This window comes from Pipra filicauda, unplaced genomic scaffold, assembly GCF_003945595.2.
Source record: "Pipra filicauda isolate LSUMZ 115617 unplaced genomic scaffold, ASM394559v2 scaffold114_size2234877_pilon, whole genome shotgun sequence".
Classification (NCBI taxonomy): domain Eukaryota; kingdom Metazoa; phylum Chordata; class Aves; order Passeriformes; family Pipridae; genus Pipra; species Pipra filicauda.
In genome coordinates, this window is record NW_024103596.1 from 1757339 (window position 1) to 1781335 (window position 23997).

The 23997-nt window shown below is 51.8% G+C and overlaps 1 long non-coding RNA gene across 1 annotated transcript; it reads left to right on the forward strand.

The window, feature by feature from the left end:
* The first annotated feature begins 759 nt into the window (after positions 1-759).
* LOC120323808 lies at positions 760-12241 on the forward strand. The gene is made up of 4 exons (XR_005564676.1): positions 760-874; positions 990-1126; positions 2142-2170; positions 12134-12241. It is a non-coding gene; the product is annotated as an uncharacterized LOC120323808 (long non-coding RNA).
* The last annotated feature ends 11756 nt before the right edge of the window (positions 12242-23997 follow it).

Here is a 23997-nt window from a genome sequence, read left to right on the forward strand (position 1 = left end):
ACTGCTGAGTGACAGCGTCCGTGAGCGCCCGTGAGCCGCTGCTTCAGCGGGGGGACTGTTGCTCTCCAAGGGGCTGAAACCATTATTTATTGCCTGGATGTGATGTAAATGAAGGATCCCTGTTCACAGTAGCCTGAAATCCTCCTCCAAATGGTTTTATTCCCATGTAACCTCCTGTTGCACTGGACCCAACCCCAGCACACCGGCAAAAAGTGTTCGCTGGGTCTTGGCAGCATCTCTACAAAGTGGAGGGGTTTAGCTTGGGGTGGGGAAATAATAGGGCAGGGGACGTTTGAGTTGGATTTTAGGAAAAACCCAAGGGTTGTCAAGCACTGGAACAGGCTGCCCAGGGAAGTGACAGAATCACCCTGGAGGGATTTAAAATATGTGTAGCTGTGGCCCCTGGGGACATGGTTTAGTGGTGGGTGCTGGGTTAATGGTTGGACTGGATGATTTTAAAGGGCTTTTACAACCTTAACAATTCTATGGCTCTATGATTCTACGACTTGAAGCCTGTCACTGAGTATAAAATGGGCACGCTTTAAAAACCAGAGGGCAAGAGAAAGCCATGGGAAGAGACCTGCAGGAGACAGACACAGGTTCATCTTGTTATGGTGAGAGGAGCATCATCATGGGGACCAGCTGAGGCCCTTGACAAGCTATAAAGAGAGCAGGGAGAAGGGCTGGAGCCCTCTCTCCAACACGAGTTCCCAAAAGTAGTGCTGGGTTAGTGTGCTCCCTTGGTGACCCCGGCATTGCTGATCCCTCTCCAGCTGTGCTGCATGTTTTGGGGGTACTGGGGGCATGGGGGGGAGGTCCCTCCCCATGCCCACCTCCTTCACGGACAAAAAAGAAATGCTGCAGAAGAAAAAAGGTAATTTTTATTAATATTGTTCTCCCCTTCAGTCTTTTGAAACAGGGTAAAATAAACTGTCCTCCCTGCTTGGGTCTGTGAGTAACACGTTTTCCTGGGTTGGTTCTCCCTGCAGCAGAGCTCTGGGCTGAACACGCAGCCAAGGAAAAGCCTTGAGAGGTGCTGTATATAATAAGAAAGCACAAAGTCATAAGACCTGGGTGAGAAAAAGATTTAAGAAGAAAAAGATGTCACAAAATCTATAGCGTGCGGGTAAGTGCTTTTTAAAATTATTTTTCTTTGTAAAGTCCTTCCTTTTTTCCTTGCGGTCCCTGGACTGCTCTGAAATCTGCCTGGTATTTTCCGTGGTAACCAGAATTAGGTTATGGGGTAAACACCATGTTGCCTGCCCACAGAGAAGTAACAGTGGGAGGAAATCCAAATAATACCCTGTCTAAGTTGCTCCCAGGCTCATTGCAGGAGCTGTCAAAGGTACAAAGGCAGGTAGAAGCCCAAATTACAGGCTCAGAGGAGGAGACATCCAGGGTTTCCCTGGGGCTGTCTTGGGAGACCCCCAGTCCCATGGGCTGTCAGGACAAGGCAGCTGAGACAGCTTTCCTGAGCACTGCTGGCACGGATGTGCTGCTTTTAGGGGATGTCTGAGACCAGCTCCTGGGGGTCTGTGCCACAGCTACAATGGAATTGTGGCACATTCCCAGTAACTGGGGAGACTGGGATCTGGGGGAGTGACTGGGCAGGCTGCAAGTCTGAGGCCACATGGGTGGAAAATGTAGGAAATAATACCTCAATATTTAGGAACGGCACAGCAAATCTCAGTGCCAGACCTGATGGGGGGAGGAAAAGGTGATTTTTCTCTCAGGCAGGCCTGATTTCACTCATTCAGCCTGTCCATCGTGGCCACATGCACACCAGTACCAAGGTGTGCAGCCAAGTGACCTGTCCAGCCATCAGTGTTTGTCCAGGTGGTCTGTCCTATAAATCCAAGCCAGATGTGGAAACCTGTCTCAGGTGGGTAATCTCAATTATAAACTACACAGCCTCTTGGAAAAGATCAGCTTAAAAGCATTTGACTAGTATAGCTGGAAACCCAATTCCTTCTCTGAAGGCTAAACTTTTGAACTACAGATAATTACTACTTTTCTCCTCCCTTTGATGGCATCTCCTATCTTGAGCAGTAGAAACAGTATGTAGGTACTTTCAAGTTTAAAATAAGTGAACATCTCTTGGTGTGGCTGTGAGCTAAAAAATACCATCTTTATGTTTCCAGATGAAGAACCCGAAGCACAAGAGCCGGAGGTGTGTGTTCCCATTTGGTGGGTGAGTCACCAGCAGGGCTGAGGGCAGCACTCAGTGCCAGGGCTTGTCACACAGCAGCTCAGAACAGTTAAAACTGGTGCTTGTGAGGGGGGGAAAACACTGACACAGGTTGCCCAGGAAGGTGGTGGCTGCCCCATCTCTGGGAATGTTCAAGGTCAGGTTGCACAGGGCTCTGAGCAACCTGATCTCGTTGAAGAGGTCCCTGCTTATTGCAGGGGCGTTGGACTAGATGACGTTTAAAATATCCCTTTCAACCCAAACTATGTTCCATAATCATAGAACTATAGTTCTGTGGCTATGAAAGCAGGGAACATGACCCTGGTTTGGGACTCTGCTCTGCCATCCCTGTGCTGCTGGGTGGCTGCATGTTCATTAGCCACAAATGAGCATACCAACCTCACACCCTGGAGCAGGATAGACCCAGAGGTGTGTGGTGGGATGAAGCACAGCTGCCTTGTGCTCCTTGCTGCTGGGCTGGAGCTGTGAGCTCAGTGTGGAGGTGGTGGCCTGGTTGCTGCCCCAGCGCCTGTGGCACTCGGTGCTGGAGGGTCCCCGCAGGGACAGTCGTCCATCCCCCCAGGGATGGCTGGAGGAGGGCCATGCGTGGTGGCAGAGGCAGGCTGGCGTGTCCTGCCGAGCAGCAGGCAGCAGATGGCAATGTCGCCCTGCCAGAACCGCGGGGATGTAGGTGGATGTTTGCTGTGCTGACAGCCTGGGGACAGGGGACACACGAGACCCCCTCGTGGCAGTGGGTCCAGCTCCTTTAGACAAGCCAGAGGGTTTCAGGACGCATTGGGTGTCTGGTGGAGATGCTCCTTGGCCCCGGGTTTGTGCAGCTCCCTGTTCCCCACGGAGGACCCAGACAGGAGAGGTGAGCGAGGGGGCAGGCAGGGGCACCCCTTTCTGCCTGCTGCCCTCCATTCTGCCTGCCAGAGGCTCCTCTGGGGCTGCCCACACCATCCTGGTCACAGCTGGAGTAGCTTCAGATGTAAAATAGCTCTTTCCAGGCCTTGGTGTAGGATGATTTTGACAGCTGGGGAAACTGAGGCAGGGAGCAGCACCTGTGAATGGGTACTGGGGACAGCATGGATTTGGTTAGCTGTTGTTTTTCAGCAGGGGGGTGAAGCTGCTCCCACAGCTGAGCCTTGGAAAGGCTGGGACATGGGCTTTGGCAGGGTGTTGTGCCTCCTCTCCCCAACTCTCTGTGGTGCCAGTGGGCATTTTCCAGGCGGAGGAGGCCTGGATGGCCACAGCTCTTCCCCAAGTTCAAGGACTGCTCCTGTGCCTCACAGCGCCCCAGTGGGATGGAGAGCTGGGCTGTTCTCTGTGGTTGCCTGGCTTGGTGATGTCCCGGGGCCACCCCAGAGCCATACTTCCAGGACTTTGTGCCATGCACTCTCTATCCGATGGGAGCAGAGCCAGCACTGGAAACGTTCTCTTCTCCTTTTCTCCGAGCAGCTCCATCCCATTTTTTATCAGGCAGGGCTGCTGAGCTCAGGGAAACAGGAGCTGTTTGCCTGCTTGGGGCACGCTCCTGAAGAGTGGCTGTGGGTTTTGTTGACTTCTCCAAGGTAACAACTTACTGGTGACTGCACCAGTGGTACAGAAAACAGGGCTGGCCTTGGCCCTGGGTGCAGGTGGGAGCTCTGAGTGCTGCCACTGCAAGTGCCGTCAGCAGCCAAGGCACCTCATCACAGGCCTGTGAACAAGAGGCCAGAAGGTACTAAGAAATAATTTTGAGTTGTCAAAAAGGGTACTGTGGGTCCCCTTGGCCTCCCCATTTCCCAAATCCAGGACATTTCATTGTGGTTTGGAAAAAAGCTGTTCCTCAGGGCGCCAGGCACTGAATCTCACATCCTCTGCTCCCCAAGCAGCAACGCCTCAAATCAGTATAGGGCCATACTGGTGCTAAAAACCAAATTAATTTCTTCCATCTGAGCACTCCTGATTCAGCATTTCTTCTGTCAGCACTTTAGAGTGGATGTGAGATAACACAAAGGTACAGTGTGCAGAGGGGAGCCTATCATCCCAGCCAGGTATCTCCTGATGAGGTGCAGTTAGAGAGACACTGGCTGTGCATTCTCAGCACACGTGGGCTAGAGGTGGGTTAGCAAAAGAGTACGTGGGTCATGGACACCACACTGTGTCCTCGTGGTGCCCTTCTCACCAACTCTCAGCTGTATCCCTGGCTCTGTGCTAAAGGATGTGAGTACATTGGAAGGCGCTGGGCTTGGGATGCTCCTTAGGAAAATTTAGGCTCTGTGCCAGAAGGCATCAGGTCTGTGTGGCCTGAGCTTAATTTCTTCCTCAGAAGAATTTGTGTGGCCCTGTATTCTTTTTACCTTTACCTAAAGCATATAATTTCTGACTGTTGTCATCAGTTAGACAGCAGACGGGCTCTGCTGCAGGGCAGCTGTGTTTTGGGGGAAGGAGGAGTGTCTTGGGCTGATACATCCATGAAACATCACAAACAGTGCTCATGAGAAAGAAGTCAGACTGGACAAGAGGTCCCGAGAGAGCCACTGAGGTTTGCAGTCTGGCGTCTGTGTTGATGCTGTGTGTGGTTTCATGTGCTCCTCCCCTCTGGAATTATGCTTTGGTTTCCAGGAGAGACTTGACTTCACGCATCAGCTCTAAGCTGAGTCACTTGTCTCAGCTGGAGGAGCTCCAAGGAGACAGAGGCACAGTATGAAGGTGCAGAGGTCCCCTCTGTCCCAGGGGATGTCAAGTGTGGTTTGTAACAAGTGGAGACCGACAGCAGAGAGGGGATGTGGGTACCCGGAGAAGGGGGGGACTGGCAGTGCTTGAAGAGCCATGGCTAGAAACAAGGAGGAAGGAAACCCTGCCTTGGAATCCAGTACAAACTGAGCCAGATCCTTTTTCACTTGCTTTGTGTCCTGATCACCTAGAAGTCCTGGAAAAATTAGTGGCGAGGGGAATGCCATCAAAACTTGAATGCACTGCATCTTAGCAGGGACCTTCCCTGGCAGTGGAGATAAGGAATGTGCAGTCTTTGCAGTCAGGGGAAAGAGCTGATTTCAGTCCAGGAGATGACTATCAGGCTGGAGATTGCTTGTGCCACGTAAACCTGCTGGGGCTCAGGTTGCTCCCAGCAGTTATAAACCCCTATCACTCCCTAGATGCAAATTAGACTTATCTCCTAAAGAGAATCTTATTAACCAGGAATGGACTTTGCTGCCTGTATTGAGGTCTTTAAACGTCACTCAAAGTTTTTCACTCTCAAGTGAACTGGGGAGGGTTTTAGCAGGAGGGAGGAAAAGAAAAACAAAGTGGTTCCTTCCAGTGTGAGCTGCTTTGAGCTGTGGGTGTCCTGCCAGCCCATGGCTGGATGCAGCTTCAGGAGCAACTGCAGGTTTGCTTTGATGCAATGGTGGGGATCCAGGGGCTCTGGATGTTCTTTCTTCCCAAGTTTGGAGCTGCCTTCACTCTGCAGTTCTCCTGGCTGGCTCAGAAGAGTTGGGCAGAGGCACTTGCAGACCTAACACTCCTTGCAGCTGCTAAATCCACTGATACTGGACTTGCAGCTAATGATGCTGGGCTACAACTAGCCTTGCCTCCAGTCCTGCAAACAGGAACATTGCCAGGGACATTTCTGGGCCTTTGGTTAAATAATTTCTGTCTTTGTGTTCCCACGAAGGCTTCTGTAGCAAGAGCAGTAACTCACTGAGGTCCTGGTATGGGTGATGTCTCCATTTCACACCTGATTTGTACAATTCCTGGAAAGAGTTTTCCACTCCCTGGGACAGTTTGGATCACCAGCCTGTCCACCCCATGTGTCTGCTTCCCTCCACTTTTTCAAGATGAAGCAGCCCATTTCTTTTGGGAGAGGGAGCCTCAGGTCAAGGGGAAAGGGAGCATTATTTTGTCTCCCACAGTGGCTCCTTGTCCCTTAATGCTGTGCCCATCTTGCCAGGCTGTCCCCCCTCCCCATTGCTTGGGGGAGGACAGCATTGCTCAGCATAGTGAGTGGCACTGCAGAGAGTAGGGAAGATCATAGAATCCTAGACTGGTTTGGGTTGGAAGGGACCTTAAAGGTCATCTAGTTTCAACCCCTGACCCCAACCTACTAGACCAGGTTGCTCCAAGCCCCATCCAATCTGGCCTGGAACACCTTCAGGGATGGGACATTCACAGCTTCTCTGGGCAACCTGCCCTAGATGTCCTGGCTTCTTTAGGTGTAGTTATACCCTTCAGGTGTAGAGTTAGCTGATGGAACCCACCTGGGCCTCTCCTACCAGCTCAGCTTCTCAAACACCTGCTCAAGAGCTGTGATAAATGGCAGATCATCAGCAGAGAGGAATGTGCTGTCCCTCTCTTGCCTGCAGGGAGGCTGGAGGCTTGGCTGCCCCTTCGGAGGGTTGCAAAGCTGCTGAGCCCTGGATGCTGCTCCTTCCAGCATCTCCCTCAGTGGCCAGATCAGCAGAGGGCACTGCATGTTCATGCTTGATCCACCTGGGAAAGGAGGGAAGGTCCTTTCCACTGTTCCAGCTCCAGCCATGAACCAGCAGTGTTTACTCGCTGACCACCAAACCTCTCCCCCAGCTCCCTGCCAAAGAGCCCCGGGCTGCAGGGCCGCCTCCCTGATGGAAAGATTGGTTCTGATGAAGGAAATCAGGAGGCACTTGGTGAAACGATGGGAAAATTTAGATCAAACGGCAGGAAATCCACTCCCGGGTAGCACAGAAGAGCTGTGCTGTGGGAAGCTCTGGTCTGGCAGGAGGTCATCCAAGACAAACAGGGAGCTGCCTTCTGGGGTGGACTGGCTGACAGGCAGGATGGGCGAGAGCTGGGGATCTGGGCAGGCAAAGCCATAAAGGCTTTGTGCTCCACTGTAGTCCCTGCAGGTGGTCAGGGAGGAGCTCCCACCCTGCCCAATCTGCAAGATAGTACCCCCAGCCCATGCAGGATCAGAAGGAGCCTTTCCCCCCGTAGCCTGAGGTGGATATTTATATTTATAGGTGGCTATTTAACAGATATTTACCAACCTGAGTGGCATCAGCGTGGTCTGAGCTGGTTTGGTGCAGATGGTTTCCTCCTTGGTGAGGTGGGCTGTTTGGACAGGTTTTGGGCTCCTCCAAGGAGAGTATTTGTGTGCAAACATAGAGATAAATGTCCCAGAGTGGACGTTCCCATGACGCCTGTGGAAGTAGCTGCTTAGTGGAGTGAACAGGGAGCCAGATGCTCCCTCTTGCATTGCTGTAGCACAGCAGGTTTTATGCAGTAGTGACTTTTCCTCAGTGCGGGTCTCTGGCTGCAGAGGCAGCAGTAAAGATCAAAGGCTCGTGGGTTTTCTTGGATGTCAGCATGTCCTGCTGTCTTTGATGGGGCAAGAAGGGAAAGTGATTGAATACTGGAGTGTTTCCTCTTGGATTTCTTCACTGGTTTAAATCAGGGCTTCTTTGAGAGCTCTTGCCCTTGGATAGTGAGTTGTCAGCACTTGGGTGACCACCCTCTAACCTCCACCTGTCTGGCTGGTTCCTGCAAGGCAGAAGTCACAGCTGGAGCAGTGTGAACTCCAACAGGAGAGCAGGCTTGTGCACCTCCAGGACGTACCTGTGGGTTGAGCAAGCCAAAGGTTTCGCTGAAACATAGGCTGATGCATTTCTAGCCAGTAGAAGTGACTGCTGCCTGGAAACGTGCCTTGGAGTGCAGTTGTTGGCTGAAACCTTTATCAAGAGAGTGAAGGTGGTTTTCCAGATTTGTTGATGTCCTCGGGAGATAGCTTTCATGGAGGCTTTCCAAGACACTGCAATCTCAGCTATTGCCCTTTGACAGCAGCAAAGATAAAAATACATGAACCTCCTGTTCAGGAAACCTCCCTCCTCTTCCTGAGTGGTTTTCTTGAGATTAGCCTGCAGTCTGCTGCTCCTGAGGCTCTGTCCCCAGAACAACCCATTGGGGATTCACACAAGCCCTAATCATCCAGGAAAGTGCTCTCTGACTTGTCTCTCCTCACCCACTTAGAGCAAGGGCTTGTGTGGAGGTGTCTGAGCTCTGCCTAAGTGTGAGAAAGCACTGGGATGAAGCTGACTGATCTGCTCTGACTCTGCAAGCAGGAGGGTGGATTTCATCCTGCTTAGGCTACCTAAACAAGTCACTGTTGCTCAGAAGAGGTGAGAAGGCTGAGCTAAAACCATCTTCCCTGGCATGATAATGCCTGAAACAGCAGCGTGTGCATGTAGGACTGTACAGGAGCTGGGAAGTGATGCCAGCCTAGCCATGAATGTCCTGGTGAACCTCCTGGAGCCCACAGCCAGGGTATCAGCTCACTCCCTGTGGCAAAGCATCAGACCCAAAAGGGAGAGATGTCTGTAGGAAGGACCAGCTGGGGAGCTTGAGGCTGCACAGACCTGACATATGAAGGGCCTGTGGCAGTGCCAGTCAGTAAACAGGGAAGGAAAGGTAAGCTCCAATGAGCTCTGGACCATGTTGATCCTGCAGATGGAATCACAGAATCATTTCAGATGGAAAAGACCTTTAAGATTGTCAGGTCCAACCGTTAACCCAGCACTGCCAAGGCCACCACTAAACCATGTGCCCAGGTGCCACATCTACACGTCTTTTAAATACCTCCGGGGATGGTGATGCCACCACTTCCCTGGGCAGCCTGTTTTAATCCCTGACAACTCTTTTGATGAAGAAATTTTTCCCAATACTCACCCTAAACTTCCCTTGGTGCAGCTTGAGGCTATTTCTTCTTGTCCTATTCCTTATTACTTAGAAGAGACTAATCCCCCACTTGGCTACAACCTCCTTTCAGGGAGTTGTAGAGAGTGAGAAGGTCCCTCCTGAGCCTCCTTTTCTCCAAGATGAGTCCCCCTAGCTCCCTCAGCTGTTCCTCATAGGACTTGTCCTCCAGACCCTCTCCCAGCTCAGTTGCCCCTCTCTAGATACACTCCAGCACCTCAATGTCCTTCTTGTAGTGAGGTGCCCAGAACAGGACACAGGATTTGAGTTGCCTCAGAAGTGCCCAGAACAGGGGGACAGTCGCTGCCGTGGTCCTGCTGGCCACACTATTGCTGATCCAGGCCAGGTTAAATTGGCCTTTTTGGTCACCTAAGCACGTGCTGGATCTTGTTCAGCCACTGTCAACCAGCACCCCCTGGTCCTGGTCTCACCAGGCAACTTTCCAGCCACTCTACCCCAAGCCTGTAGCGCTGCTGGGGGTTGTTGGGACCCAAGTGCAAGATCCAGCACTTGGCCTTGTTGAATCTCATACCAGCAGCCTTTACCCATTGATCCAGTCTATCCTGATCCCTCTGCAGAGCCTTCCTACACCCCTGCACGTCAACACTCCCCCGCAACTTGATGGTGTCTGCAAACTGACTGAGGATACTCGTCCCCCACAGATCCTTCTGGGAGAGGGAGCTGGTCTTGCCAGGTTTCTCTTGGGATGAAGTTTCAGAGGCTTTCCACAGATGGAGTGTTGTGAAGAGTCCTGGACTTTTGGGCTTACAGTCCTTGAGCTGATGAGTGCAGATGAGACCTGCTCATACGCAACCCACTAGTACAAGTGCTTCCAGAAGCCAATTGTTCTTTGTCTTGGAAAATGGTTGGTTTGGGATATTTTTTGTTCTGTTGGTCCCCTTAGGAGACTGTCTTGGGAACCTTCCCTCTCAATCTTCTACAGATTTCCAGCACAAACATATCCACGGCCGACATTTTCCCTCATTTATTCTTTAGCCAGAGGACAGTGCTGGCACAAACAGCTCTTCTCCCTGCCTGTGCTCTTCGATGTTGATTTGAAATAGTCTTTCTTTGGCCTTGGGTTTCAGAGGGATGCATTTCAAAACCAGAAATAAATGGGCTTGAAATATTTCCCATAATTTTGCAAGATCTCGACCCTCTGATAGCCAGATTAGAAGAACCATAACAACAAAATCAGCATTCAAGCTGGAACCACTATTGTTAAATAGACACCACTGTAAAGCCAGTACTTCTTGTTTACAATTGAACTCATGAATTTGTAGATATTAATGTATGAGTGATTGAGTAAACAACCATTGTGCCTCTAAGGAATGAGTCCCAGGCTGTCCTGAGCTGGAATACTTTGTACTTTCCTGATTGCCTTCCAAGAATTTCAAATTACTTGGTAAGAGAAAAACAAGCCGGCTTCACGAGACGTTTGCAAGGTTCTCGGGATGGACTTAGTTCCTCTCTGGCTGGTTTTGGGGCAGAGCCCTGTGGCTGGGTACTGTGGGATGTGGAACACCTGGGTGTTCCTGCAGAGGTGGGGACTAGCCCGTGAAGGATAAACCACTCGGGTCAGGAGGGTCAGCCTGGGTGTGTTCAAACCCTGCTGTAGTGCACAGGTCTGCAACTGGTGTGTAGCCCTGGCAGTCCCTGTTCCCAGTTTGACAGGCATGGAGACATCATGGTCACTGGCCCAGAAATCCTGTGACTGCCACGGAGAGGTGAAGGTACTAGTGGGAAGTCACACAGTGGGTCAGAGCAAGAGCCAAAAAGAAAAGGACTCTGCCTGCCTGATTCATGAACCTTTCAGGAGCAGTTAGGATGCTCTTGGGCACGGGTTCATGGGAAGAGCCCCCGGGGTCAAAGGACATGTGGCCAGGGCCTGTCCCCTGTGCCACAGAGAGACCATGCCATACTCTCCAGGGAAACTGTGGACCATGTTATATACTCATGGGCTCTCCAGGCTTATCAGGGTGCTTCTGAGCATGGTGGCCCTGATGCCACTGGCTGTGGTGCACTTGCAAATTGTCCCTCTTGGCCAGCCCAGACAGCCCTGTCTTGGGCATCATGACCAGCACTTCAGTAAAACAGGCAGGATGGATCCCTCACTACCTGGCTTGTTCTTGGGTTTGGTTTCCCAGCCAGCAGCCTGGAGCTGTGGAAAGAGTCATGAATTCAGGTTACCAAACCATCTGCTGGCTGCATTTTAAAAAGCAATTAAAGCAAAATTGTTTCCAGCCCTTCTGTTTGCAAGATGTAGTCTAAAGTGAGATAGCCAAGCCAGGATTTGCCCAATCCTGCCACAGCTCCAAGTGTGAGTTAATTTGATTTAATTCCTCTGCTGTTGTGCATGCAGGAAAGTGAGGAGTTCCCTACTGGGGGCTCGGGGAGCATGCAGGTAAACAGGACTGCTGTGCTGTTAGGTTTAAATGGTGGTGAAACTCAGGAAATTATTTTTTTTTGGACTTTTTAAAATTGCTTTTAATTAGAAAATATTAAACAGTTAAAAGATGTAGGAAGTAAGAACACTTTTGCATGGTAGAGGATGATAGCATGTTGCTGGAGAGTGATGGATGGCAGGTCCAGGATGGTCTGAGGAGCTGCTCCTGGGGTGCCCCACAGGGCTGGGGGAATGGTTTGGGGGGAAGGAGCCTTGAGAGCATGCCCAGGAGAGCTGGGGAAATGAATCCTCATAAGCCATGCAGGGCACATGTCTGGGGACACCCTTAATGCCTGGGGACTGCTCGACAGCCAAAGATCACAGGATCAAGACAAGAAAGCAGGGACAGTTTGTCCTGGTGCTTCAGGCTGTGCTTGGTGGAGAAGACACACACCTGTGCCAGTGGTGACAAACCTGTGATGCTCTGGGAGCAAAGCAGAGGGAGGTGAGGTTTCATGTTATGGAGCTGATATTTGGGCCAAAGCATCTCCTTTCCCCAGCAGGTGATATGACCCAGTGCTCAGCCTTGAAAGGGGTGTGATGAGATCAATTATGGAATCCCAGAATGGTTTGGGTTGGAAGGGACATGAAAGCCCATCTAGTTTCCTTGCCATAGGCAGGGATACCTTCCACTAGACCAAGTTGCTCCAAGCCCCATCCAAGCTGGCCTTGGACAATTCCAGAGAAGGGACAGCCACAGCTTCTCTGGGCAGCCTGTGCCAGGGCCTCACCACCCTCAAAGGGAAGAATTTTTTCTGTCTGTCTAATCTAAACCTACTCTTTTTCAGTTTGAAGACGTTCAATGGTGGCAGCTCGTGGTGTTCTGCTGAGTCTGGGGACTGTGGGGACATCCTGGCTTGGCTGTCACCCACCGCCCATGTCCTGCAATGCCAACAAACTGCTGAATGTAGCACGGCTGCGTATGGAGAGGCTGCCCAGGTCTTACATCTTATTTGACAAGGATAAAAAAAAAAAACAAACCAGCAGGCTGGCAAGAGGAGGCAGGAGAGAGCTGTTCACCGACTGGCAGAGGGGGTGGCAGAACTTCAGGGTCCCGGAGGGGCTGTGCTGGGGCAGCTGCTTGGTTTACAAGAAAAAAAGCCCCGAGCGCAGCACCGGGCCGAGCCGAGGGCTTATGTAAGAGCTGGCAGCGGGGCCGGCGGTGCGGAAACCCAGCGGGGCGCAATCGCCTTTGATTTTCTCCTGTTTGCTCAGCAGCTTTCATGCGGCGGGGGAGCGGGGCAAGGACGCGAGATTCCTGCACACTGAACTCCTCTGTTTCTCTCGGCAGGATAAACAGGACATAAAACAAAGCCCCGAGCCAGCCCTCGCCTCGGAGGCAGTGTGCTGCCAAACCCCCCGGGGGACAGCCTGTCCCCCCCGTCTGCTGCCTGGGGAGCAGCCACCCCTTCCAGGGTGACATGGCCTGGAATGCAGGAGATTAAGGGAGCCCACCCAGGGGGGTTCCTGGGTGCTGCAGCCGTTTTTGTGGCTGGGTGAGGGTTGCCCCCTGGCATCGGTGAGCAGGAAAAAGGAGGCAAAGCTCTCTGACAGGACTCAGGCAGCAAGTCCCATGACCTTGGAGAGCCCAGGATGGGCTCTCCAGAAGTGACACCAGGCTAGACACTGTGTGGCCACTGTTTGGGCTGGGTGTCACCTGCCCAGCTGCCCCACAAGGCAGACTCCCGGGCAGCAGGATCAAGCCCTGTCTGGCCCACCATGGGATGCAGCGGGACAAGGAGGGGGTCAAACTCTGTTCCTCTGCAATGGACTCTATCTGAGGGTTCCAAAACTGGGCTGATTTATTTATCACTTCTCTTAAGGAATAATTTCCAGGCTGTCTTGCCCCCATACTAGAACCCTGACAGTGACAGAGGGCGATGGGGCTGACCTCAGCCCTTTCCCAACGCAGTATTAGCTAAGCTGGCTCCTCAGAGACACATCAACCTGAACTCATGCCAGCTCCCCTAAATTTCCACAGAACCACAATTTCACCACCACCAGCCTGTTGCAGGGTAAGGTGAGAAGGCAGAGGGGCAAACGATTGCGGCTGGGGTTCGGAACACTTCGAGACTTTTGAGTGGGATTTGCTTTGGAACAAAGTGTCCTGTAACGAATCGCTTGGTTGGGGAAAAGCATTGGCCAAGTGCAAGGATGTAGCAAAACACTACTGCTGCTAAAAGAACACCAAGGGAGGATGGTTTGGTGCTGCACCTCTGTCCTGGTTGTCTGTTCTGCCAGCCATGGTGGGCAGTGAGGTCCCCTCTAGTCCAGGCTGGTGAGTTATCCTGAGCTGCCCCACCCCAGCCCTGCCACGCTCCTTGTGCTGCTGTGTGCAATGGCACTGCCAACTTCTGCTCCCAAAAGGAAGAGCTGTGGCAGGGGAAAAGCCATCTGGGCAGAAAGCTGTTTTCCTGGCTGGGATCTGGGGACTCTGAGTCACATACACGTTAACCCCTTGGAAATGCAGAGGTAGGAAAGGCAGGTGCTGCCCTGAGGAGCAGTGTCTGGTACCTGCTCTGGCTGCTGGTTGGTAGCTGCTGAGCACCCCTGCAAGTGCCCAAGCTGTGTTCTTCCAAAACCCTTGTGATCTTGGTGGCAGGGAGGATGCAAACCCTGGGACTGCTTATCCAAACCTCTTGGCCTGGGGTTTTGTGAGAGCTGTCTTTCTCACAGGATTCCCACTCTGGGCTTGATGGGTTGGAAATACTGCAAGAGCAGCCCTTTTTCTGTTTTGTTTTGGTTTTTGGTTTTTTCCCCCTGATGTTTGTGCCTTTCCACTTCTGTCTCTGGCCAAGGCGAGCAGTGCCAAGGCACAAGGACCAGGCACAGCCAGAGGGAGGGATGGAGAGGCAAAGTGCCCTCAACCCGCAGGACAACAGAGACAGAAAGCACACACGGTGACAGGAGTGAGGAGGAGGAGGAGGGTTTGCTTACCAGCACCAGCCAAGGGATGGCTCTCCTCAAAGGCATTTATAGAATCATAGAATAGTTTGGGTTGGAAGGGACCTTAAAGATCACTTAGTTCAATCCCTGCCATAGGCAGGGACACCTTCCACTAGACCACATTACTCCAAGCCCTGTCCAACCTGGCTCTGAAAACTTCCAGGAATGGAGCAGCAACAGCTTCTCTGAGCAACCTGTGCCAGTGCCTCACCACCCTCTCAGGGAAGATTTTCTTCCTAATGTCTAATCTAACTCTGTTCTCTGTCAGTTAAAAGCCATTCCCCCATGTCCTGTCACTCCATGCCCTTGTCCAGAGTCCTTCTGCAGCCTTCTTGGAAGGTAATGGAAGATTCTTGGACTCGAGGCCAGTATCATGGCTCCAATCCTTACACCCTGTCCTCTGCTCTTGCACTGATGCTGGATTACCATGGGAGAGTCAGGAGGGTCTGCACATGGGGTGTACACAGGGCTTGACACACACCCCTTCCCAGCCTGGGGTCCAGCTCTCCCTGCCCCTGCTCTGAGCAGCAATATGGGCTCCAGCTGCACGAGCTGAAAAGGCTCAAGCTCTCAAAAGCAGCACAGGATCAAAGCTTTCTAAACACTTGGGGCATTTGGCCCGGGAGGTTTTGTTCCGACTATTTATAGCAGTTGAGGCCAAGCGAGTTCAGAGTTGGAGGCAAACTTTTCCAAAGCTGGGGGCCATTTGGATGAGGGAGGGGGAAAGGGAGTTCAGCCAGGCCCGTTTCCAGCAAATGTTGACTCCTTCCCTTAGGTATGTGTTGCTATCCATGACACACTAACAACAGCTCCACACACAAGTGCCTGGCTGGGCCTGTAAAGATTGAAACAAAAATGTGAATTGGCTGGAAAGGAGAACATGAAATGGAGAAAGTTTCCAAATAGCAAAGCTGTAGCATTTGAAAGTGAAAACTTTCATTACCAGCTTGTTTTCACCCTCCAGCCAACATCTTTCAATTACAAATACACTGGGATTGTTTTCCAGGGCAAAGCTGGCAATGATTTTAGGGTAGAAAGACCAAATTATGGCTTCCTGAAGCATATGCCATGCCTAAGAATGGAGAGCAGGGGCCTTTCTATCTTCAAGGTGAATTTTTTTTTGTGCTGTTGCTAAAGAACATATCATTTTTCTGTGCTTCTCTCTTATAGGCAAAGCCAGGCTTAAACTCTGAGCAAGCAAACCAATGTGACACCCTTGAAATCATGTCCCCCTTGAAGCTACAGCCCTTGCAGAGCTCAAAGGCAAAGCTGTGGTTTTCCTGTCTGCCAAGTGAATTGTGCTCATGAGGAGCAAGAGCAGCATGTTTTAGATATACACCGCAGCTTTTTGCTCTGCTCTCTTGATTTAAGGCACTGAGTACAGCTTATAAAAATATCCCTCTATTTGCCAGTAGCTTCCCAGATGTGCTCAGCATCTCTGAGTTCCTTCTCCCTAGGAAAAGGGTTCAATTAACTTGGCAGGTAATTATAATCAGCCTAATGACTGGATGGCCCGAGGGAGGTGGTTTTGGCAGCTGGGTGGTGTCCAGCCCAGGTGGGCTGTTATAGGGAGTTGTGTTATGCTCTTTCCTGGCAAGGGTCTTATGGGATTTCTCTGTGCTGTACGAGCTGGGTGCTGTAGCAACAAACAGCCCAAGCCTACTGTGTGTGTGCCTTGGGTTGTTTTCAGAGAGAAATTCCATAGCTAGAAGATTTCCTCTCCTAGAATCTCAGAATGGTTTGGGCTGGAAGGGACCTTAACGATCATCTAGTACAATCCCCCTGCCGTGGGCAGGGACACCTCCCACTAGACGAGGTTGCTCAGTGCCCCATCCAGCCTGGCCTAGACATCTCTGACATCCCCACCAGAGCCTTTCTTCTGCAGAGGATGTCTGTCCTTGCTGTGGAAGGTTGGACTGCAATGAAGGAGCCAAACTGTTCTCCTTCAGGGAAGGCTGCAAGATCTCCAATGGATTTTGAAGAATGAAATGATCTGTATGTGTTTGGAGGATGGGATGAAGGTGGGTCTGGACTGGCTGCTTGTCAGGTGGCCGTGGCTGCTGTTGCAAGGGGAACTGTCAGGCAGAAGGGAAGGTTTTCCCTGAAGCTACAGATGTCTGCCTCAGGGCCTGTCTTGTTTTATGCTTCTGTGAATGACCCAAAAAAAGTAGAAGAGAAACATTGAGATGTGTGAACGAGGCAGAGCTGAGGGGGTATCAACAGTAAGCTGATACAGTAAGTAAGTTACAGGTGTTATAAAAAGAGAGTTGGATGACCAAGAGCAAAAGGAAGATATGAAGCTCAGCAGTGTAAAACACAATGTCTTTGAGCTTGAGAAGCAAAAACGTGTGATAAGATAGGACTTTGCATTTTATGGAGCTACCAGAGAAGGGCTTCTGTCTGTCTATTGATCTCACAGTGCCTGTGAGCCACTGCCTGAATACTGTCATGCAAAAGTAGATGCACCCTTAGAGGACTCAGAGGATGAGGCCTCTCCATTGACCTTAAAACCCTCAGGGCAAGAGCCTCCAAGACCTCCACTAGAACAGCAGAGAGAAATCTGATCCTCCTTCCCTAGAAAATGTTGAGTGGAGTGAGTACAAAGCAAATCAACTGTCCTGGCTGCACCACAGGTGAATTTGTTGTGGGATCAGGATGTGTTCTTCTTCCATTTTGTTTTTTTCAACATGGCAGAGGTGGGCTCTCAGCCCAGTTTCCACCCTTACCCAGCAGAAGAAGATGTTCTTCTCATTTTTGTCTCCTAATGATGATGATCATCATCATTCACCTCTTGTTTTGTACGTGTCCTTACTATGAAAGACCTTTCTTGTGCTCCATACTAATGTTCCCAACTCTTGGAAAGGGTGCACTGGCCAACTGGACAGCCACTCAGTTTGCTGAGAGGCTGTGTGTTCTGCAATTAACAGACAAAATGCCCACCGTTGTGGTTGGAAAGAAGTTTTAATTAAAATCCCTTGGTATTGGCTTTGGCCAGACTGTGGAGTGAATGGGAAGAGGGCGGAAGGGCCAGGTCAGTGACTTGGGTCAGCCTAGGAGAGCACCCACTGAGCTGAGACTGAACGCAAGGAAGGACTTGGTTTATAATTGTGTGGGCTTTATGGTTTTTTTTTCCCTTGAGTGACCTGCCCAATGGACAGTTCCAAGCTGATAGGAGTGCAGATACTGCCAACCAAAAGTTGGGATAGGTCCACAGGTTTTTTGAGTCCTAATGAGGAACCATGAATGGAAGCTCACATCTACAAGTGAAAAACACCTCACTCCCTTCTCTAATGAGTGTGGCTCTCCAAACCCTTTTATGTGGGGCTTCGCTTGGCTTTCAGAGGTACCCAGGGCTGCATCTTCAGACTGGCCTCCAAGCTGCTGCCTCCTACCCCATTTTCTCTCAGCTGGTGACCAGGAAGGTGCCGGGTGGCCAAGGCAGACCTGCAGTATATTCATGATGGTGGCATGGATAAGCAAAGTCTTTGGAGGGTGAGATACCCACTTGGTGGGATGTGGTGGGGTCTGGTCGGTGTCCCCTGGGTGGAACTTGCCCTCCACGTGCTTGCTGGTGATGCGCTGGGCTCTGGACAAACGGGCACGTTGTTTGGTGCGTGGTGTTCCCTGCTAATGCTGTAACCACAGGTGCTACTCTAGTGACAGAGGGAGTGATCCTCCTCATGTCAAAGTGCATTCAGTAATGCAAACATCACATGACAAGCACCAAGAAACTGGAACCAGGATGGGTTTCCTGGTTGTCTGTGTGGAGCAAGTCCTACTTGCTTTCATGGTAGCCAGCCCTGTGGGCCTATTGATATTCCCTCTGTTCAGGACAGGGTGATGAACTTTCTGATTTGCACACTAATGAGCAAGAAAAATTAATAATTATAAAAAACTGAGCAGGTGTTAGCCCCACAGCTTGTCACCTGAAGTCCACCACAAGAGTCCTACCAACCTACAAGACACCAGGGCACGTAGATGCTCTTCAAAATGTTACTCCAAAATTCCTGTTTATTTTCTAAGATTGTTAAGGTAATTTGGAGGGGGCTTTTGCTTCTTTCCCACTTGCCCCTCTTGGTTCCATGCACTGAGCAATGACTCCTAAACCTTTCCTTCAGACTTTTTCCAGAAGCACCTCAGACCCTCATGGAGAAGGATGGAGTGGGCATCTGGCACAGGGGTTTACTTTTTCTCTTGGACACTAGCCTGAATAAATCAATTTACTTTCACATGTTTTAAGGAAAAAGGGAAAAAAAGAATTAATTTTCTGCTGCAATTTAAGTTTTTTTCTCCTGCTTTTGGGTTTAATTTCGTACTGTCAAGCTGTGTGGAAGCGCTGAGCAGCTTTGGAATTTCTCAGCCCGTGCTGGTGATGGACGAGACATCATCCAGGTGAACCCAAGCTACACCTGCATGTGGCTGGGATGGGTGTAGATGCCCAGGGTGCCTCTGCCCAGCACCCATCCTGCAGGCAGGGAGGAAGATGGGGCATTTTGGGTAGATGGGGCTGGGAAATGGGGACATCCCCAGCAGTAAAGCACAGGGACTGGGCTTCAAGGCTGGGGTGAAACATTCTGCTGGGATTAGTTTAGCCCTGTGCTGGGCCAGCCACCTGGGATGAAATTAGCATTTGGGGGCAGTGGCAAGTGTTTTTTTTTTTACTGTCCCCCTAGAAAAATGCCACTTTTACTGCTCAAGTGCAGCAGACAAAGGGGTTGGCCGCATTTTTCCCTTTCCTTTCAGTCCTCTTTCTGCATGGGGACATTTTCTACTTCCAGACCCTGTTTGTTTGTTTGGGGTTTTTTTTAATATATTTTTATTTTAAAACTTCTCTTTCCCCTCCTATTTCCTCTCCCTCCCCCCACAAATACCCCCCTGGGGGCACAGCCGCTGGCCCTTTCCCGGGGTCTCTGGTCCTGGCAGGGTGCCGGGGAGGTGCCAAGGCGCGCAGAGGGGCGATGCCAGCGCTTCCTGCTCCCTCCCTGGCAGCACAATGGGGACATTCAGGCGGGCACCGCGTAGCCCAGCACCAACCCAGCGCCAGAGAGACCCCCCCCGCCATCCCTGCTCTCCCCTATCGCTGTCGCCCAAAGAGCAGCATGAGACAGAAAGCAGCTGACGCCGTGTCCCAGCGCGCCGGCGGAGGCGAACTGGAATCCAGCATCACAAAACAAGCCCTGTGCACGCTCCCCTCCCGACGCAGGCGCGTGTGCCTGTGTCCCCCTCCCTTCATCCCCCCCCCAAAATCTCCAAGTCTGCCCAGTAACACCAAACTGGGCTCCCTTTCCCACCCACCCCCGGCCAATCCCAGCGCTGCCAGCGAGCCAGGGCCTCCGCCGCGGAGATGCGAGGGGCAGGAGCTGCTGGAGCTGCGGGAACGGCATGTTTTGCCTTCTCCCCTTCTTCCTCCGGAGCCGCTTGTTTTTTAACGCGGGGCCGGAGGGGAGGCGTGGGTTGGAGCTTGGAGGCAGCTCCCGTCCTTTCCCAGTAGCGCAGAACACCCTCAAAAACATGAGATGAGATTTCATCGCTGCTCAAGGGGGAGCCTTGTTCCTTATCACGGGCAGATCAGCGGTTTTTCAGAGGTGGGACGAAGGAGAAAGGAGGGGGCTAGCGCAGGAAAAGCAGGGCTTCGTCCTCCCTGGGTCCAAGCAGATCTCTTCAGCCTTTCCTGCCTGCTCCGAGGGGTTTGGTTTTCCCCCTCCTCTTTGTTTTGCTGTTTTTCCTCCTCTCTGCCGGTTCTTGCAGCAGCTGCTGTGTTTGCAGAGCAGAGGCCAAGCTGGTGTGATTCCAGTGGTCCTGAAGCACTGGGAATGGTTGGTAGTGGTTGCCTGCTGCCCTCCGAAACTCCCCAGGAAGGGGCTGGGGTATGTGCAGGGATGAAAACACTGAACATGATGGATTTTAGGGGATGCTTTGCAGGGGAGCTGCCGGTCCCTGTGCCTCCTCCCTCCATCAGGGCTTTTGCAGGTCCCTGAGGCTCAGGAGCCACAGAGCAAGAGCTTAGGGTGACCGGGTGCAAAATAATAAATCAGATTTTGGTCTTTCCTAGCATGTTCCTGGGGCAGCACCTCAGGATGGGCTTGCCAAGGTGTAAGACACACTTAGAGCACAGAAGTGTCAGGGATGTCCAGTGCCTTACATAAGGAATGGGTGGTTGGACCCAGGACCAGTGGGACAGGCAGGATAACATGTCCCATGTTGTCTGCTTGGATGCAGAGTTGTGCTGAGATGCAGCAGAGCTCAATGAGAGGTGGAGGCCAGCTCATGGCTGCTCTTCTGTGGAGCTGTAGGAGCTCTGCAGTGTCCTTGGCAGTGATGCCAGTGGACAGGCTGCCCAGGGAAGTGGAGGACTTATCATACCTGGGTTTATTTAAAAGATATGTAGATGTGGCACTATGAGACATGGTTTAATGGTGGGCTTGGCAGTGCTGGGTTAATGGTTGGACTCCGTGATCTTAGAGGTCTTTTCTTACTTAAATGATTCTATGGTTCTGTACTCTGCTGATTTGCATCCTGCTGAAGCCTCAGCCCAGGACGTTGCATTGTGGCTTGAAGCAACCACATGGAATCTCAGTAAGTTGAGGATTTGAAGGTAGTGGCCCTATTGCAAAGGGTGGAAAGCAGAAGACCAGGTCACTACACACCTTATGTCTTGCGGGGAAACTGCTGCCAGCAATCCTACCATCCAGAGGGGGTTGTCATGACATCCCAACATTTTTCAGCCACCTCCAGAGGTATGCCACACTCTCCTGGTTATTTTGGGTGTTGTGAAGGGAGGATGGACAAACATCTGCCTGGCTTTTGGGGTCCTAAATGGCTGAGGAGAAAACATCTGCCTGCTGTAAGCTAGTGCCTGTAGGAGAGGGGACAGGCTGTATCCTGCAGGCAGAGTGTTGGGTAAACCACAGGGACAGAGCTTGTGCGGGGCTGCAGATGTCCCGGGAATGCTGTACGAGTTGTGCCAGTCGTCGGGGGGTGGCTGGGAGAGCTGGCAAGGGCACCATGTTCCTGTGTGTGCTGGTGGTGCTCCACCCCAGGGAGAGGCTCAGCCCAGGGCTTCTTGCACAAACTGTTTGCGTAGGGTGAGGAAAGCCGGGGCCCAGGGGCATGGAGCAGCTCGGGACGTCCCATGGCAGCTCTCCTGCAACAGCTGCTGGAGCTGGGCAGGGACTGTGCTGCAGCTGCCTGCGGGAAACACCAGGAATTACAGCTCCCAAGGGCAAAGACACTGCCAGGCGAGCTGGACTAGCTCAGCCCCATGGGATCTCCCCTCCGCAGGGATGGGACAGGCAGCGCCGTTGAGGGCTGTCCATAAATAGGTGTCATTTCTTAAAAAGCCTTCAGGGTGTCTTTGTCCTGTGTCCCTCTGCCCTCATCTGTTTCACCACATCTCCTCCTCTCATTGACTCCACTGAGTTGTACCAGGACACAGAGTATCTGCCCCAAACCCACAAATCTTGCATGGATAACCAGCAACACCATTGCTTCCTGGCTCTGCACACCTCCAGCACACAGCCAGATGAGGAGTCCTGGAAGATTCATAGCCCCAGGCTTTATACAACCCTTCTGAATGACACCCTTGGACACGATGCCCACATGGTGGCAGAAGAGCAGCCAGGGCCCTGCCAGTGAGGACAGGTTGGAGAGTGGAGCTGGGAGGAGGGCTGGTTTCAGACAGGTGAAGGACAGGTACAGTCTTAAGGTAGACTCAATCATAGGCAGGACAGAGGTTCATTCAGCAAACACACTGCTCTGTTCACCCACGGGTGCAGAGCCAGGGAGAGGGCAGGTGCTGCCTGCCCCCGGGCTGGTTATGGCATTCACTGGAAAAACTGGTCCTCCCAGGCACCTGCTCACTCAGGCTGGAGTGAGAAGTGGGGTGCAAGTACATTATATAGGATATCCTCTATGATACCACAGTGTAGGACACAGACGTGTATGGCTTGCTGTAGAAAACATCTGCCAAACTAACAGCTCAAGAGCTGGATTTCATATTGGGTGTTGCAAGAGCTGCAGGGGTAGGAAATGGGCTGGTTTTGCTCTAGTTCAAAGAAAAGAGAGAGGGGAGGCTCATTCTCTTTCTGACTCAGGTTCAGGTCAGGTATATGGATGGGTTTTGCAGTAGGATGAGGGTCCTCCTTGTACAGGACAGCCCCATATTCATGAGGCAGCCAGGGCAGAGGCTACCTTAGCTGTAGCTCAGCCTTTTATGCCAAGAGAATGGGAAAGGGCAGGCAGGGAGTGGGCAAGAGAGGGACACCCCAATCAGGGTTATAGGAGGAAAAACATGTTTAGAAGGGTGTTAGCTGTGGCATGGCCCTGGGGCTATGGTAATTCCCCCCCACTGCCAGTGATCCCAGCTGTACCTACTGCAGGGCAGTGACTGGTCTAGAGCATCAAGGGTGGCCTTCCTTTCACTTTTCAAATCTCAGAGGAGACTTCCCTCGAAGAAGGACTAAGTTTTCTTTGGAGCAAAGATACTCTTCCCCTCCTCCTCCACTGCCGAGTACTCTGGCATCGCACCAAATAGCAAAGACAACATGAAATACACCCTCATTTCCTTGGCCTCCTCTTCCCAGCCATCCCCCAGCACAGAGGAGCTAAACAGCATCTGCTCTTTTAGCTGTAGTCCCTCTTCCAGGGCTGAGTCTTTGTCACTCTTTTTTTTGGGGGGTGACAAAAGCTTTGAAATCTGTTCAAGGCAAGGCAGCAGCAAGGAGAGAGCAGCAGAAGCAGCACTGCCTGTGTTAAACCCTGCCTGCTGCTGCTAGTGCCCTGAAGGGCATCCATTTTGCTCAGGATTTTAAGGGGCATCACTGAGGCCACCAGCATCCCGTGGCATTGCTCAGCCTCCCCGTTCAGTGCACATGGGCAACAGAGCCACTCACGTCTCTTCCCTTCCAAAGCAGGCAAAAACCCGGTTGGAATAAGGATGTCAGCTCTGCCCCTTCATCTTGGGAGCTGCTGGCCATGCTGTGATGCTGGCTCTTATTTATGGGCTAAGGGGATTCAAGAGAAGTTGATCAGCAGAGAGTGATCCCATCAGTGTCAACCAGACCATTTGCCTCCAGGAACTGGAAGCAAGACGGGAGCAAAGGTGTGTGTGGTATCCACTGTGCCTTTATCGCTTTGGCTTCTCATCTGCCTCCCAGTTCACTTGAAAAGCAACTCAGGAGCCAGAGAAGTGGCTCTCCCCATCTCCATCCCCTTGATTTGCTGCAGTGACCTTCCCAGGACAGGTCTCAGCTCCTCCTTGGCTAATGGCACAATGGACCCACCGGGATGATGCTGGGATGAGCTCTCATCCATTTGCTGTGGGCTGCAGAGGACATGGAGAGATGGACCCATCTTATACACAGGACTGTCTGGTTTGGGGGGGATGGGAAAAGCATGGGATTTATTAAATCCTTTGGAAGAAGGATTTACAGAGTACAGGACGTGCCTAGTCAGAAGGAAATTATTTAGTGGTAGGCTGGTATCTCATGCTGCCCATTTCTTTGCCCATTCCAGCCACCCTCCTGAACTCAGAGCCACTGCAGTCTGAGCTGTAAATCACTGCCATTCGCCTCAGGATTCCCATGCCCTCCTGATTGCCACCTTTTGCCCTGGACACTCGGACAGGAACCAGCCTGGGCGGGGCAGGAGGATCAAAGAGGGAAATAAGATTAACAGGAGGGTGAACTTTGAGAATGACACATTGGAC